Source organism: Rhinatrema bivittatum, chromosome 6 (assembly GCF_901001135.1).
Source record: "Rhinatrema bivittatum chromosome 6, aRhiBiv1.1, whole genome shotgun sequence".
Taxonomy (NCBI): Eukaryota; Metazoa; Chordata; class Amphibia; order Gymnophiona; family Rhinatrematidae; genus Rhinatrema; species Rhinatrema bivittatum.
The window spans coordinates 112,884,461-112,895,554 of NC_042620.1; the positions used below are offsets into that span (position 1 = coordinate 112,884,461).

The 11,094-nt window shown below is 43.5% G+C and overlaps 1 long non-coding RNA gene across 1 annotated transcript in view; it reads left to right on the forward strand.

The window, feature by feature from the left end:
* The window catches only part of LOC115093219, a 46,539-nt gene extending 36,225 nt beyond the window's left edge, over positions 1–10,314 (forward strand). The window contains exon 3 of the long non-coding RNA XR_003857231.1: positions 10,172–10,314. This is a non-coding gene — a long non-coding RNA (uncharacterized LOC115093219). The remainder of the gene's footprint in view (positions 1–10,171) is intronic.
* The last annotated feature ends 780 nt before the right edge of the window (positions 10,315–11,094 follow it).

Sequence of the window (11,094 nt, forward strand, 5' to 3'; positions counted from 1 at the left end):
ATAGGGCAGAAAATATCTGAATATGTACAGATTGATAAGGGCATTTGCCAAAGCTGTGTGTTAAGTCTTTTTATTAGTTACAAACTGAAGAAAATAGCTCATTGTAAAGGGTCATGCATGGGGGCAATGGAAGCCTTATAATTTAGATAATTTTCCTAGTAATATATAAAGTTCATCTTTTATTTTGGATTGATGTTTCTCATTTCAAAGTGTTTGCTGCCATTTATTAATGCTAGAGGGATAAATTGATGTCTCTAGGTTCAAATCGCAGCATAGCTGATTTAGCCTTTTTTTTATCCAGCATTTTCCTCCTGCTCCCTTGGGATTGCAGCTAAATCGAAATCAGGGTTTGGATCTAGTACCCAGAGCCTTCATTTGCAACTGCTCAGGGAGATTTCCCCTTTTATTTATTTTTTTATTTATGCATTTTCAAATATAAACAAGACAAATCTTGACAGAAAACAGATATTGATTTAAACCAAAAAAAAAAAAAATACTTAAATTCACCATCATTCATAGAACCACAATTATACTCAATACCTTTTCAAGTCCTCAAATAGTGAAGAGATTCAAGGAAACAACCCAAAGAAATATATTGCTAAATAATAGTAAGAAAAAGAAAAGCTACCAACAGTAAGGAAGCATTAGCCATATTTACAGTATTGGGGAGAGATTATGAGTAATTACAGCTAGGGGATATCAGAAAGATTGGCAGGTGGAATTTTACCAATCAGAAATTGTGCCAACTGAGGGGAGGTCTAAAAATATAAATTAATTATTTTGGTATTTTACCATGCATTTACATGGGCATTTAAGAAAAAAGACTCCCCTATTTGCTGAACTTGGGATCTCATTAACAGAAACTGTTTACATTTTTTTTTGCGTTTGTCTTGAGACATCTGGAAAAACTTTTACTTTAAGTTGCATAAAAGTTTCTGATCGATATCTGAAGAAAAGTCTCATCAGCCAGTCTCTATCCGGTTCGAGAACCAGAGTTACTACAAGTGTTGCTGAGACTGCCATCTCAGTATCCGATGCTTCCAGTAAAGTTGAAATATCCACTGATGGATCTTCCACTGGCCGCAACATTTTCATACCTTCCCTCTGTGCTGTATCGGTCTCCCTTTTAAATGATGGTAGATAATATATTCTTGAGATAGGAGGTATTGCATTCTCTGGTATCTGAAGTACTTCGGTCAAATATCTTTTAAACGTATCTCTAGGAGAAATTAATGGCACTTTGGGAAAGTTTATAAATCTAAGGTTTTTATTCCTTATGATGTTTTCTAAATTCTCAACCTTTGATGCCATATTTGCATTTTCTTTCATCAGTGCAAGTTGGGTTTGTTGCACTGAATTTGTTTGGACACGGATTGGAGATAACTGATGACCCAAATCAGTGGTAGTATTCCCCAACACAGTAAGGGGCAGATTTTAAAAGCCCTGCGCGTGTAAATCCAGCTGGATTTACGCGCGCAGGGGACTTGCACGCGTAAATCCTTGGGCAGGCGTAACTTTCTGAACAAAGGTAGGGGGGAGATTTAGTTAGGGCTGGGGGGTGGGTTAGGTAGGGGAAGGGAGGGGAAGGTGGGGGGGGGGCCGAAAAAAAGGCAGATTGCTCGGCTCGGCGCGCACAGGTTGCACAATTGCGCATCCCCCCTGCGCGTGCTGACCCTGGATTTTTATAACATGTGCGGCAGCGCGCGCATGTTATAAAATCGGGCATAGATTTCACGCCGTGTTGCGCGAACAAATCTATGCCCGCGCATAACTTTAAAAATCTACCCCTAACTTTCTGTTCTAACTCCTTGTACTTATGTACTATAGGAGAAAGTTGCTGAGAAATAGAGCTTCGAAGCTCAACAATTGCGTCCCGTGTAGCTTCCAATGATATCTCACCCGGTCTCTGCACCAGAGTTAAAGCTGAAGAAAACAATGAGTCTCCAAACATTTCCCCATCTTCTCTCTCATAATTACCCCTTGTCCATCTCGTAGATCATCCCTGCCTGGCTGTCCTTGAATGGTCATCAGACTAGCAGCTGCAACAATCACCCCGCCATTCCCCGCTGAGCTCACCACATTGACACTGCAGTTGGGTGGTGTCTCAACTGGCACCTTGCGGTTGCAGGGTTTCCGAGTGGTGTTCTCTCGGCCGGGCTCAGTGGTGAAAGAGAGCCAGGGAGAGAGGGGAGCTCGAATTCCCCTCCCCCTCTCTCATGCGGCTGGCTCCCCAGCAACGGGCTGCTGCGCACGACGTGGGCGTCCATTGGGCCCGCCGACGAGGTTTCTACGAAGGAGGCAAACACTACCAGTAAAGGTACGGGGTGGCCGGGTGGGGGAATCTGAGCCCGTGAGATATACCGAAAACGAAAAAGGGAGAAGTAGGAACGGGGGTGAGGGGGGGGGGGGGACGGGATTCCCAGCCTCCAGAATTTTTGTTTAAATATGAAATGGGCCGTTTTGGGGAGGGGGTGGCTAGTTTGGCTCCCTAGGGCCTTTGCAACTCGGGTGGGAGGGAGGCGGGGGTTAGGCCGTGGTGTTAGTGTTTTTGTGGGGGGTTTTTTGTTTGTTTTTTTTTAAAACAAGAACGTTACTTAACTGGCTATATTCTTTTGAATCTAGCCGGTTAAGTCTAAAGTTATCCGGCCATAACCAATATTCGGCTAAATTAGCTGGATAACGGGACCCTTCCCCGGAACTCCCCCAAAATGCCCCTTTATATCGGATAAATTATAGCCAGATAACAACATATCCAACTATAATTTATCCAGATAAGAGGCTCAATATGCCGTATAACCCATTTAGATGGATAACTTGTGAGTTATCTGTCTAAATAGGTTTTGAATATCTACCCTATAATGATTTATAAAAATGTCCAGTAAATGTAGGTTTTAAAAGTTTGTTCTGTTGCATGTTATATTAGCTGAATAGTTGCTGTGTATGGCCAGACTGGATAGGCCATAAAGGATTTTTTCTGCCATTATGTTTCTATATTAAATTACGCTATGTGACTGAGTTGACAAGCCTGTTGTAGGATTATATACTGTAGGTGAGTCCTGCTTTTGTTTTACATGATGTTATGCTGAAATTATCCCGCAACTGTTTGGGGTGAGGTTTGAGTCTGAATGTGTGTGTTCTCATAACTGCTATTTTTGCTATTTTTGACAGCTGCATTCTGACTCAGGATTTGGTTATTACGTGACTTTAAGCTAAATGGTTCATTGAAATGAACTCCAGCTTGAGTTAAGCTCCCCACTCAAAGCACTACATTTATTTATTTATTTGATTTATATTCTGCCTTTCAGACAGTTCAAAGTGGATTACATTCAGGTACTGTAGGTATTTCCCTGTCCCCAGAGGGCTCACAATTTCACAGGCTGATGCAACAACTTGAAACTCTGTGCGTGGTTTCTTAACGCACACGTTAAATATTTTTAACTCCTGATGCAGTAAGCTAATGCTATGCTAATGCATCGGGAATTCAAATGAACAGATATTGGCTAAACACATTTTACCTTGGTGGTGGGGTGAAGAAAAAAAGAGAAGAGTCAGCTTCTGGCTTGCACTATCCTATGGCAGTGGTTCCCCATTTTGAGAGTATCTGAAACTGGGGCTTTGCACTCGAGGTGGAGGTGGCGAACTGCCAATCCCCATGGCAGCTGCTGGCAACAGTATACTCAGGACTAGGACTACAAGTGCTATAATCCTGTTTCGGGCCCATTTGCTTGCTTTTTTGAGTGGGAAGCTGTTTAAAGGAGTTACACATTTCATTGGAATGCTTCTTTCTCAATATGTCTCATGCACTTTTTCATCCCATCTTGCTTTGATGTGGAAGAGGTCAACATTTCTTTTTTGTAAATAATTGTATCAAGTCTATTTCCTTTTTCTTTATCACATCCATTCCTGCAGCCAGTCCCTAGAATACTGATATCATGGCACAGTGACTTAATTAGCACTGGGAACACCTCAGAAGTGGAATACAATTTCCAGTGTTAAGAAAATCAGGGTTAAGCCAGCTTACTCCCTGCATTGGGGAATAATGATTACTGCCCTCATTTGCATGGGATTTCCATGCGAGGGCAGTAAGACAAACGGACATTTTTTAATGCACATTTAGGGAGCATAAAATTCCTTCCTGCATTGGCAGTTAGATTTATGTGCACATTCAAGTGTGGGTGAAACTGTGCATTCTTATGTATGCACCTTATTGCATCAGCCTTGCATCAGAGTTATTGACTTGCCCAAGGTCATAAGTAGCAGCACCTGGACTTGAACCCTGACTTCCCTGGTTCATAGCCCACCACTTTACCCATTAGATGACTACTCTACTCCTTGTAGTTGGCTTGTGGAACTGATCATCTCAGCATTGCAAATGATGGTAGGTAAAGACCAAAATGGCCCATTGAATCTGCCAAATAGTGATTTATCCACTTTGGTTAGATGTACATACAAATTCCCATATGGAACCAGATACCCACTCCCCTTGTGTGTCTTTTAGGGTTATAACTGTCACTCCATGTAGGTTACTCCATGCCTTCTAGGAAGCACAATGCAGTTATATCACTGATGTTTTGGGCTGTAACTGCTATTCTGTGCATGTTATTCCAATTCTTCATTACCATTTTCTGTTTATCCCATTCTTTTTTCAAATTCTATCACTGTTTTTGCCCTTCCTCTGGGGAGGGCATCCATTACTCTCTCCATGAAAAAATGTTTTATTTCCTGAATCCCGATTCTACCCTCTTGGAGCTTCACATCATGACCCCTAATTCGAGTTCATCAGTCTTTCACAATTCAGCAACCCCATTGAAAAATATGGTCAACCCTTCCATCCATCACATGGACCTCTACTCTCTTCCTTCCCAGTCCACACACCTCCCCCCCCAAAAAAAACAAAACAAAACCCAAACAAACCATGTGTACCACTATTCTTCCTGTTCTTCTCATCTATTTCAAAGTGAGGGAAGCTGCTATGGCCAGTCTTGGGACCAGCTGGTAGAAGAGAAAACCAGTGGTGGCAGCAGTAGGTTATCAATGAGTGTGAGCCAACATGCAGCTAGAGTCCCTGCAGCGGCCCCGTCCTCTTTCCTCTCACATGGCCTTTTGTGTGGGAGGAGGGGCCACTGCTGAGACTGTAAGCATGTGCTGGCTCATGGTACTTGGGCTCACCTATAACCTGCTGCTTCTCTCCTAACAGGTCTAGGACTGATCACAGCATCTTCTGCTTTGGGAAAGATGAGCTGAGGGAGACTGTGGAAACAAGGGATGGGGGTTTCAGGTGTGTGTGTGGGTGGGGAGGGGGAGGGGGCGGTGGAAAGGCTTAGAGGGGGATTGGATGTCTGGGGAACAGATGACAGTCTGCTGTTAGGGAGACAGGTAGTTGAATTGCCAGGAATTATATAACTAGTTTAAAGATCCTGCTGGCCACTGCCTTCCCTTAAGTAAAACCTGCCAGGCCAACCAAATACCATTCAGTTGGCAGCCCTACAGAGGGCATAGTTCTGTCCAAAATATTGACTTTGTTTGCCTTCCATTAATTCCCTTGCAAAGCAGGTTTGCTTGCATTCTGCCACCATAGCAGTATTAGGGTTATGAGGACACCTAGTGTCAGAGAGATTCTGCAGTCTGGCTAAAGAACCACGAACCTAACAGTCCTATCTTAATATTTTACAACTGCTATCAAGCATCAGAGCCATATTTGCTTGCTTCCAGAACTGCAGTAAACAAAAGTTTATTTTATTTTGATTTATATCTCACCTTTTCACAAACAGGTACAATAGAGATGATAAAATAAAAGCTTTAAAATACAATGCTATGCAGGTGTTTTTTGGTGACAATGTTTTCTTGCTATTTCATGGAAATATTGGCTTAGCGTAGATGGTTAAAAGTATATATATAAAAAAAAGACAGAACCAATAAACATATATATACCTCATCTTAGAAGTAACTGTTATGGCCTCCAAACTGTTGTAATACTATCTCCTCACATTGCATTTAATAATGATACTTGATCAGCAGACTTTGCTTTTATTCCATCCACAGTAAATTAGATGTGTAATCAATGTTTGTAATATGCATGGGAGGAAAACCATGTTTATTGCATGTTACTGCACACTGGCTTTGCACCATAGGTCTCAGAGCACAGCTCTTTCAAATTCGCTATATGACAGCACTGCTTTTAAAGTTCGAGTTAATCAGAAAACTACCTGCATTTCTCAGAGGCTTGGCCTAAAATTCAGTGAGAAGTGCTTTGCTCACAAAAGAATATGTAAACCCTCCAAGAATCAAAGGCTTGAAATATTTAACTTCCAATAGTGGTCCTTTTTTTTAGTATGTGTGGTCTAATTTTTTTTTTCCCACAAATGCAAATGCTTCCAATTTTAGATATTCTGGATTTTGTGATTTTTCAGAAGTAAAATGTAAAGAAATCCTTAGCTAGTGCCTTCACACTTTTTTACCTGGGAACTTTCGATTTGCAGTCACCCTGAGATTTTCATTGATTAGCAGCAGAGGGCGTGAGGGGTAGGTCAGGCAGTATGTGCACAAGCTTTATACTCTTTCGTACCTATACTCTAACACACTCGCATGTTCACTCGCATGTTCACTCTCATGTTGTCTCTCACACACATACAAGCTCATTTTCACACACATGCTCACTTGCATTGCTCTCATTCTCCAAACACATATATCCATGCCCCCCTCACATAAACTCCTCCCATACTCGCTCATCTCTCCCCACTCCAAATCCACCAGTGGCAGCAATCTCATTAGGGCTCCCACGGATGATGGGACTTTTTCCAGCTTTGTCATGCCCTGCTCCTGCCATGGGCCAGTGGGACTCCCCATTCTTCCAGCCATGCCATGCCATCACTTTATCCTGCTGTGGGCCTATAGGACTCCACCCCCCCCCCTTCTTCTGGTCACCCCATGGGCCAATCGGAAGGGCAGGAAGAAAGGAGGAGGCATAAGATTGACCTGCGGGGTAGGAGAAAAGGGAGAAGGTATCTGATGGGCCCATGCAGGCCACTCGGACTCCTTCCAACCTGTGCAGGCCACACAGGTTACTCACTAGCAGCAACAGTATCAGGCACCCAGAGCTTTTAGGTCTTGGCCTGGAGACTGGTCATTTCCATTAGAATTCTGGAGTCTCTGGGTTAAGTCTGGAGAGTTCCCAGGTTCAGACAAGTCACGCAGTTTATTTTTTTTTTGCCCGATGAGTCCTATTTTCTCCCTTTTCTTCCAGCTTTATTGGATCCAGCGCTGGAATACTGGTGCTTTCAGCTTTCCTTTGCAACTGCCCTCCTACTATTTCTAATTTGGTCATTATAGTATTGGTCCCCCGAGGCTGCGAGCCATGCACCAGGGCTCCTTTAGGAATTCTCTGTCATGGACTCTAAATCCAGCCACCAGGAATCGTCCTAATGGAGACCATGACTCCCTTCTTCCATCCTCAACTCAGGGCCGTGAATGCTGCATTTGCAGCATCCCCAGCCCTAGGTGACCTGGGGTATAAAAGGCCTGTCCCGGGAGGCAAATCCTGGACCCTCCCACTGGCTGGCCATGCTAACAGAATATTTAATGTACATTTACAGATAACCTACTGCATGACAGCAGAATTCTATGTGAAAACCTGCACCAAGGTTCTTTCTGACAGAAAGATGCAAGATTGAGGTTGGGATATAATGCTGCTACTTAGGAGGTGGGTTGCTATGCCTTTGAAAGCTCAAAGGAGGTGAAGGAGTCATGGGAATAGTTGTCAGGCATTAGGAGGAGCTGTAAGGTCTGATCTTCTTTAATAATGGTCATTCAATGGATCTTCCACGTTAGCTCTTTAGAAAACAAGTCCTTATTTTTTATTTTGTAGTGATGGGATTATTTGGGGAAAGTATCTTATTTTTCTACAATGAGCCACTTTTTGATCCTACTGGAAGAATATTTTACAAATTTACATAAACCCCCACACAATTGACAATTTTGTTGCAAACTTCCCTCTTTTCTCTTTTATATTCTAGTCTCACTAAGGTACTGCAGAGCCTGTACTGTTGTCCAATAATGCTCACCAATGTATGTCATATTTCTGCTGTACTGATGTTCAGCTGCAATCCATTTAGTATATGGAATGTCCACAATGTGAACTATTAGCTTTTTTTTTTTTCCCAAGGCAAAAACTTCCCAAGATGTAACTAGATGGCATTCAAGATGAGGGTAGTTGTAGGTTGAATTACCAGTGGGGGTACCTTTTTGAGATGAAATGGCAGTCACAAAATAAATAGATGAGGTCAGTTTTGATGGCGATGATGATTTATGACCACTATTTGCACAGTGGTAAGGGAGTCTGGATGACAGTATCTGGGACACCTGTGATGTAATGGATTTTAATATTTTCATTTTTCTGTTCTTTTTTGCACCCAAACAAATATGCTATTATATTAGACTCGTACCCAGTGGCGTAGCCAGAATTGATTTTTTGGGTGGGCACAAGGTTAACATGGGTGGGCTGTAGGCATGCAGGTCTACTAGTTGTTTTTTTACTGATAAATAATGCCAAATTATGCAGCATAGCATTCACATCTACGCCTAAGTATGAGGTTTACTTAATGATACAAACATAATTCACGGTGATTTGTGGTACTTTAGCTTTCTTATTATTACGATTTTATACACGTCTCCTACCTGTCCATAAATTTTGAGAGAGCGGTTGTGTTGCTTATATTTAAATTGCTAACATCTCAAAATATAGATATATATTTTTACCTTTGTTGTCTGATCTTTGTATTTTTCTAATCAGTTGGTCCTGGTCTCTTTTTCCCATTTTTTCCCTTATAGCTCATTTCCTAATTCCTTTTCAGTGTCTTTCTTCTATTACTGTCTTCTTCCCTTCCACACACACACACACACATACACGCTTTCTCTCACAGACTCCCTCTCACACACTCAAGCTGTCACTCTCATATGCTCTCCCCCCCCCCCCCACAAGCTCACATTCACGTTCTCACTTTCTCACCCCTCCCCCAGGCTTATATTCTTATGCACACACAGACGCACATCCAGGCACCCATTCTCACCCACACACATAAACCCAGACTCCCATTCTCACCCACAAACCCATGCTCCCAGTCTCACCCACACATATTCAAGCTCCCATTCTCATCCATACATATACACATTTAAGGTACTATTCTCACCCACACATACACACATTCAAGCACCCATTCTTATCCACATATTCAAGCTTCCATTCTCACCCACCCACACAAACCCAGGCTCTCATTCTCACCCATATATTCACAAATTCAAGCTCCCATTCTCACCCACCCACAAACCCAGGCTCCTATTCTCAACCACACATACACACATTCGAGCTCCCATTCACCCACATATTCAAGCTTCCATTCTCACCCACATACACACCCAGGCTCCAGTTTTCACCCACACACACTCCCATTCTCATCCACACATACACATTCAAGCACGTGCACAGCTTCCGCTTTCTCCCCCAGAGCAGGAAGATCAGCTGCCTCTCCTGCTGCCACCGGCCTCCTGCTATGTTCGGGCGTCGGGCAGTACTGCCCGCCGAACTTCCTGTTGGGGGGGGGGAGCGGAAGCGCAGAGCACAACGTCTGCTTCCTCCCTCCCCTCCCCCCCAAGCAGGAAGATCGGCGGGCAGTACGGCCCGACGCCCGAAGATAGCAGGAGGCCGGTGGCAGCAGGAGAGGCAGCTGATCTTCCTGCTCTGGGGGAGAAAGTGGAAGCTGTGCGCGGCGCTTCCGCTCCCCCAAACAGGAAGTTCGGCGGGCCGTTTGGTCCGAAGATAGCAGGAGAACGGGTGGCAGCAGGAGAGGCAGCTGATCTTCCTGCATTGGGGGGAGGAAGCGGAAGCTACACGTGGCGCTTCCGCTCCCCCCCCCCCCACCGAACAGGAAGACCGGTTGGCCATACGGCCGCAGCAGCGCTTCCCCATGTGTGCAGTGATGGCGCATGAGGCGTGGGTTCTCTTGTTCGCTGTCGCGGGGATGGGATCCCGCGACAGCCTTGCAGTTCCGGTGCCAGTTGGGTGGGCCTGGGTCTAAGTTGGGTGGGCACCTGCCCACCCAGGCCCACCCGTGGCTACGCCACTGCTCGTACCATTTTATAACTATTTGCAATGTGTTTTTTTTTTTTCTTCTTGCAGACCATTGGAACGCTCTGGTGAAGATGTGGATATTATATTTACCCGACTGAAGGAGGTGAAAGCTTTTGAAAAGTTTCATCCAAATCTTCTTCAACAAATATGTTTCTGTGGCTATTATGAAAATTTGGAAAAAGGAGTAACTTGTAAGTATTTCTTTGTGTCTATTCATTACTTGCAGTACAGATTAGGAGCTTTAAATTTAAAGAGACTGAGTGAATATAACTTCTTGGAGATAGGATACAGAGGTAAGGCATGGATATATAATAAAGAAAATACAGATTTGAAGTAAAATTCTGAAAATTAGCCAGAATGATATTGAATATGACTCTTTTTGTTGCCATGTGTCCACATCGCTCTCTATATATGAGAGTGAGTGAGTGAGAGAGAGACTACCTATAAGGCCCTTATAGTAGTTAGGTATTTATACTTCTATATGTGGCCCACCTATTTACTTGAGGTGAGGTTTAGGTAGTAGTGTGGGGGTTAGGGGCCAATTTGACATGCAGAGTGAGACGAATGAACAGAACAGTACACTCTTGTGAAGATTTGATGTCCTTCGGAGTGAGGAATCTCACACAAAGATGAGATTTGTACAATGTTCTCTCAACCTAGCTTGATGTTACCCAGGTAGAGAGTCCATCAAGCTAGGATGAGAGAACATTGTACAAATCTCATCTTTGTGTGAGCTTCCTCACTCCGAAGGACATCAAATCTTCACTAGAGTGTACTGTTCTGTTCAAACATCTCATTCTGAATGTCAAAGTGGCCTCTGACCCCTACACTACTACCTAAATCTCACCTCGAGTAAATAGGTGGGCCACATATAGAGGTATAAATAACTACTGTAAGGGCCTTATAGCTAGTCAGTCTCTCTCTCTCACTCTCTTGCTCACTCTCACCCTAAAATACTCAAAACTCTTCTT